Source organism: Sus scrofa, chromosome 7, assembly GCF_000003025.6.
Source record: "Sus scrofa isolate TJ Tabasco breed Duroc chromosome 7, Sscrofa11.1, whole genome shotgun sequence".
In the NCBI taxonomy this organism is placed as follows: Eukaryota; Metazoa; Chordata; class Mammalia; order Artiodactyla; family Suidae; genus Sus; species Sus scrofa.
Window position 1 is genome coordinate 64,477,441 of NC_010449.5, and position 6,089 is coordinate 64,483,529.

The following is a 6,089-nucleotide window of genomic DNA, read 5'->3' on the forward strand; positions in this document are numbered from 1 at the left end:
AGAGGTACGACACTCCAAAACCTATAGGATTCAGCAAAAGCAGTTCTCAGAGCAAAGTTTACAGCAATACAAGCCTACCTCAGGAAACAAGAAAAAGCTCAAATAAACAAGCTAACTTTACATCCAAAGCAGCTAGAGAGAGAAGAACAGACAAGACTTAAAGTTAGTAGAAGGAAAGAAATCATAAAGATTAGAGCAGAAATCAATGAAATAGAAACAAAGAAAACCACAGAAAAGATCAAAGAAACTAAAAGCTGGTTTTTGAAAAAAGCAATAAAATTGATAAACCCTTAGCCAGACTTATCAATAAAAAAAGAAAGGAGACTCAAATCAATAAAATGAGAAATGAAAAAGGAGAAGTAACAACAGACATCACAGAAATACAAAGGATCACAAGACCTACTATATGCAACTATATGCCAATAAAATGGAAAACCTAGGAGAAATGGACCAATTCTTAGAAAAGTACAATCTTCCAAGACTAAACCAAGAGGAAATAGAAAAGATGAACAGACCAATCACAAGTACTGAAGTTGAAACTATGATTTTAAAACTTCCAACAAATAGTAGTCCAGGACCAGATGGCTTCACATGCGGATTCTATCAAACATTCAGAGAAGAGCTAACACCTATCCTTCCACAACTATTCCAAAAAATCTCAGAGGAAGGGACACTCCCAAACTCATTCTATGAGGCCCCAATGACACTGCATCCAACAATCCATTAAAAGGATTGTACATCATGATCAAGGGGGATTTATCCCAGGGATGCAAGGGTTCTTCAATATCCATAAATCCAACAGTGTGATATACCACATTAACAAACTGAAGAATAAAAACCATATGATCCTCTCATAAGATGCAGAAAAAGCCTATGACAAAATCCAACACCCATTTCTGATAAAAACCCTTCAGAAAGTGGGCATAGCAGGAACTTAAATCAATGTAATAAAGGCCATATATGACAAACCCACAGCTAACATCATTCTCAATGGTGAAAAGATGAAAGAATTCCCACTGAGATCAGGAACAAGACAAGGATGCCCGCTCTCGCCACTACTATTCAACATAGTTTTGGAAGTCCTAGCCACACCAATTTGAGAAGTAAAAGAAATAAAAGGAATCCAAATTGGAAAGGAAGAAGTAAAACTATCACTATTTGCAGATGATATACTATACCTAGAGAATCCTAAAGACTCTACCAGAAAACTGTTAGAGCTCATCCACAAATTTGGCAAAGTTGCAGGATACAAAATCAACACACAGAAATCGATGGCATTTCTATATACTAACAATGAAAGATCAGAAAGAGAAATTAGGGCAACAATCCCATTTACCATCACATCCAAAAGAATAAAATACCTAGGAGTAAACCTACCTAAAGAGACAAAAGACCTGTACTCTGAAAACTATAAGACACTGATGAAGGAAATCAAAGATAACACAAACAAATGGAAAGACACACCATGCTCTTGGATTGGAAGAGTCAATATTATCAAATGACCATTCTACCCAAGGCAATCTACAGATTCAATGCAATCCCTATCAAATTACCAAGGACATGTTTCACACAACTCGAACATAATAGTTGAAAGTTTGTTTGGAAGCACAACAGACCCAGAATAGCCAAAGACATCCTGAAAAAGAAACATGGAGCTGGAGGAATTAGGTTCCCTGACTTCAGCCTCTACTACAAAGCAACAGTCATCAAAACCATATAGTACTGGCATAAAGACAGACATATAGATCAGTGGAACAGGATAGAAAGCCCAGAATTAAACCCACGCACCTACAGCCAATTCATCTATGACAAAGGAGGCAAGAATATACAATGGAGAAAGACAGCCTATTCAATAAGTGGAAAACTGGACAGCCACATGCTAAAGAATGAAATTAGAACACTCCCTAACACCATACACAAAAGTAAACTCAAAATGGATTAAAGACCTAGATATAAGACCAGACACTATAAAACTCTTAGAGGAAAACATAGGCCAAATACTCTCTGACATAAACCATAGCAACATCTTCTCAGATTTACCTCATAGAGTAATGACAATAAAAACAAAAATAAACAAATGGGATTTAATTAAACTTAAAAGTTTCTGCACAGCAAAGGAAACCCTAAACAAAATGAAAAGACAACCCACAGAATGGGAGAAACTCTTTGCAAATGAATTGACTGATAAGGGATTAATCTCCAAAATTTATAAACGTCCCCTACCGCTCAATACCAAAAAAACAATCCCATCAAAAAACGGGCAGAAGATCTAAACAGGCAATTCTCCAGAGAAGACATACAGATGGCCAAAAAATACCTGAAAGGATGTTCAACATCACTGATTATTAGAGAAATGCAAATCAAAACCACTATGAGGCACCACCAGAATGGCCATCATCAAAAAGTCTACAAACAATAAGTACTGGAGAGGGTGTGGAGAAAAATGAACCCTATTACACTGTTGGTGGGAATGTAAATTGGTGCAACCACTGTGGAAAACAGTATAGAGATTCCTCAGAAAACTAAAAATAGAATTACCATTTGATCCAGCAATCCCACTGCTGGGCACATATCCCGAGAAAACCATGACTTGAAAAGATACATGTACTCCAATGTTCATTGCAGCACTATTTACAATAGCCAAGACATGGAAACAACCTAAATGTCCATCGGCAGAGGAGTAGATAAAGATGTGGTACATATACACAATGGAATATCACTCAGCCATTAAAAGGAAAGAAATAATGGCCTTTGCAGCAACATGGATGGCCCTAGAAATTATCATGCTAAGTGAAGTTAGTCAGACAGTGAGACACCAACATCATATGCTATCATTTACATGTGGAATCTTAAAAAAGGACACAATAAACTTCTTTGCAGAACAGATATGGATTCACAGACTTTGGAAAACTTATGGTTTCCAAATAAGACAGGTTGGGGGTGGGGGGATGCACTGAGGGTTTGGGATGGAAATGCTGTAAAATTTGGTTGTGATGATTGCTGTACACCTATAAATGTAATAAAATTCATTAAGTAATTTAAAAAATAAAATAAAATATAAAAAAGATTTTTAATAAATTCAACTACTTTAGAATATAAAGCTTTTGCATGACAACAGTTATCATTTAAAACAAGTTAAGAAAATTTACAGTCTGTGAAATGATATTTAGGAATATAAATTAGCACAAGTATTTCCAAATGTATGATATTGTCTAAATATCATACATTTGGAAATATACATATCCTATAACCTGGCAATTCCACCATAAAAATGTATACCTAGAGCAGTAATTCTCAAACTCTAGCTTCCATCAGAATCACTGGAAATCCTACTAAAGTGCAATCTACTGGGCCCCATCCCAGGCTCTGGTTTAGAAAGTCTGGGTGAATACCCTAGAATTGGTGATCCTGATGCAACAGCTGCTGATTCAGACACTACATTTGGAGGAGAATCATTGCCCTAAAGAAACCATCATACATGCACCTAAGAGTGCATGTACAAAAAATGTACCCCACAGTATCCTCCGCAATTGTGAAAGACTAGAAGCCACCAATAAGGAAGTGGATGAATAAATGTAGACTCTTCAAGCAATGCAGTTACATGAATTAACAACACCTATCAATATGAACAAATCTCAAATTATAATGATGAGTAGAAAAGCAAGTTGCAAAAGAACACATTCAATATGCATTTATGTAAATCTTAAACAGCAACAATCTCTACAGTTTATGGACACATTTGTATGTACCAAAGTACCAAAACACAGATAGGAAGGATACATATTGGTGAGGGAGGAGGGAACTGAGATTGAGAAGGGGTCAAAAGGAGCTTCAGTTGTATCTGGAATAGTTTGTTTCTTTAAAACTGACCTCGAGCTCCCTCCTTTCTAACTCCCTAGTACTCACCCTAGAAAAGAGAGGAGAGGGCAGTCAAAGAGTGAGATCATCCATCCTGTCTAGAGGACAGCTGCTGCAAAGGATGCTGCAGTGGGAGCAGCGCTGTCCGCAGGGCAAAATGATGCAGGACTAAAAATGATCTATGGCACTGTCTTTTGTTTCTTTTTTTTTTTTTTACAGTCTTTCAAACAAACTTAGACATCAATACCTGCCTGTATGGGAAGAAGAGACAACGGAAGGGAGGAAGGAAGGAAGAAAGGGAGAGAGGGTGGGAGGAACCGGAGGGGAGAGGAAGGGAGGGAGAAGGAGAGGAAGAGAGGAGGGAGGGAAGAAAAGAAAATGAATCATACCCGTCCTTGTTAGAAGGACAATCCCTCTCTTTAGAGAATGGATACATTTTTATCATATTATCGTGTGTGAGAGGCACAGTAGGAGTCACAAAATCATTGATAACAACACCAAACTGTATTTCCATAGTACATATCCAAGCTGTTTCTCTGGGAGTAGCAAACACATAAAGTAAGAGAAACACAACATGCCCTGATATGAAACCATAGGTTTAGGCTCAGAATAAGGGGGGAAACGTTGTCTTCCTCCTTTGTAAATGAACTCATAGCTTGTTACCCCAAAATACATTGCTTTAACATCCTATTTTGAATCAAAGGCTCTTGAAAAAAAGAAAATAAGAAAAAAAAACTATAACCTTTCTTCTTTTCCTTAAAAGCAGGAGATGAAATCCCTCCTGTGTGAAAGATGTCCCTCTATGCCAGAAGGAAAATAATATTAGTATCATCAAGGATGAGAAGCTGAGACCAAGAAAATTCTATACACATACACCTTGTTAAAATCATGCTTCTCTTCCTGTGGCCCCCTCATGTAGCTCAGTCACTTTTCCATATTCGCCTCTCTGTGTTCAAGCTAATATAAATGCAAGTAGGCAGAGTCATTTCTCTGGGTCTTCACTCCTTAGGAGGGCTCCTGTGTCACCTAAACTTAATACATATTTGCATGCTTTCTTCTTGTGAATCTCTCCCATGGTGATAACAGAATATACTCAGGCCCGGCCAAAAAACCCTAAGAGGATGGAGGGAAAAATCTTTGTCCCCTACAACTTCCTCTGGACCAAGTCTTGGCTCAATTTTCATCTTCCTATGACCTCAGCTCCCCAGAGACTTCAAAAGCAATCATCTCCTTGAAGAAGGCTTCCTGAAAGACTAGAAGCCACCAATAAGGAAGTGGATGAATAAATGTAGACTCTTCAAGCAATGCAGTTACATGAATTAACACCACCTATCAATATGAACAAGTCTCAAATTATAGTGATGAGTAGAAAATGTGTTCTCAAATAGCACCTCCAATCTCTCTCCAATTCCTTTCCCTGGAATTCTCTTTTCAGTTCTCTTATGTTCGTTCACAGCATCTATCCCTTCCTGCCATTATCTTATGTATTAAGCTGTCAATTGTGTTGCACTCCCTCAAGCATATAAGCTTCATAATGCAGACACCCTGTCTGGTAGTGAACATCACTGGTCTATCTAGGGGCTTGACTCATGGATGACAAACAGTAGGGATCCAGGAAATATTTGTTAGATGTATGAATGAACGAATCTGCTTTTCTTTCTCTGTTCATCTTTCTTTCCGTTAATATTCTCTCCACGAACTGTCAATATCCCCCAGAGGTTGATGCACTGCCAATGCCCCAAGACATTTCAAACTTTCAATCCCACCCTTCCACTGTATGAAAGGCGGCCCCAGAATCTCACACCCTCTGCCACCTAATAAACGTCATTTCATTTTCTCCAAAAGAAAAAGCCCAAAACTGAGTCTGCTCTTTCCAACCCGACTGCCACCAAGGCTTACCACTACTTTTCCTATGTTTCTTCAGCCTTTGGTCCCTGTTTATCATCGTTAATACAATGCAGAGGAATACACCTTCAGTTTAAATTGAGCACTGCCATGTATTTACAAAGTATCTTAACATTAATGATCTTAACCCTCAAAACCTTATAAAACTCAGCATTTACCTTAGAGACATAAAGCTATGTTTCTATACAGGTATACCTCATTTTATTGCTTCACTTTATTTTACTTCACAGACAATTGTGTTTTTTAGAAATTGAAGGTTTGTGGTAATCCTGCTTCAAGCAAGCGTGTCAGTCAGTGCCATTTTCCCACTGGAGCATTTGCTCCCT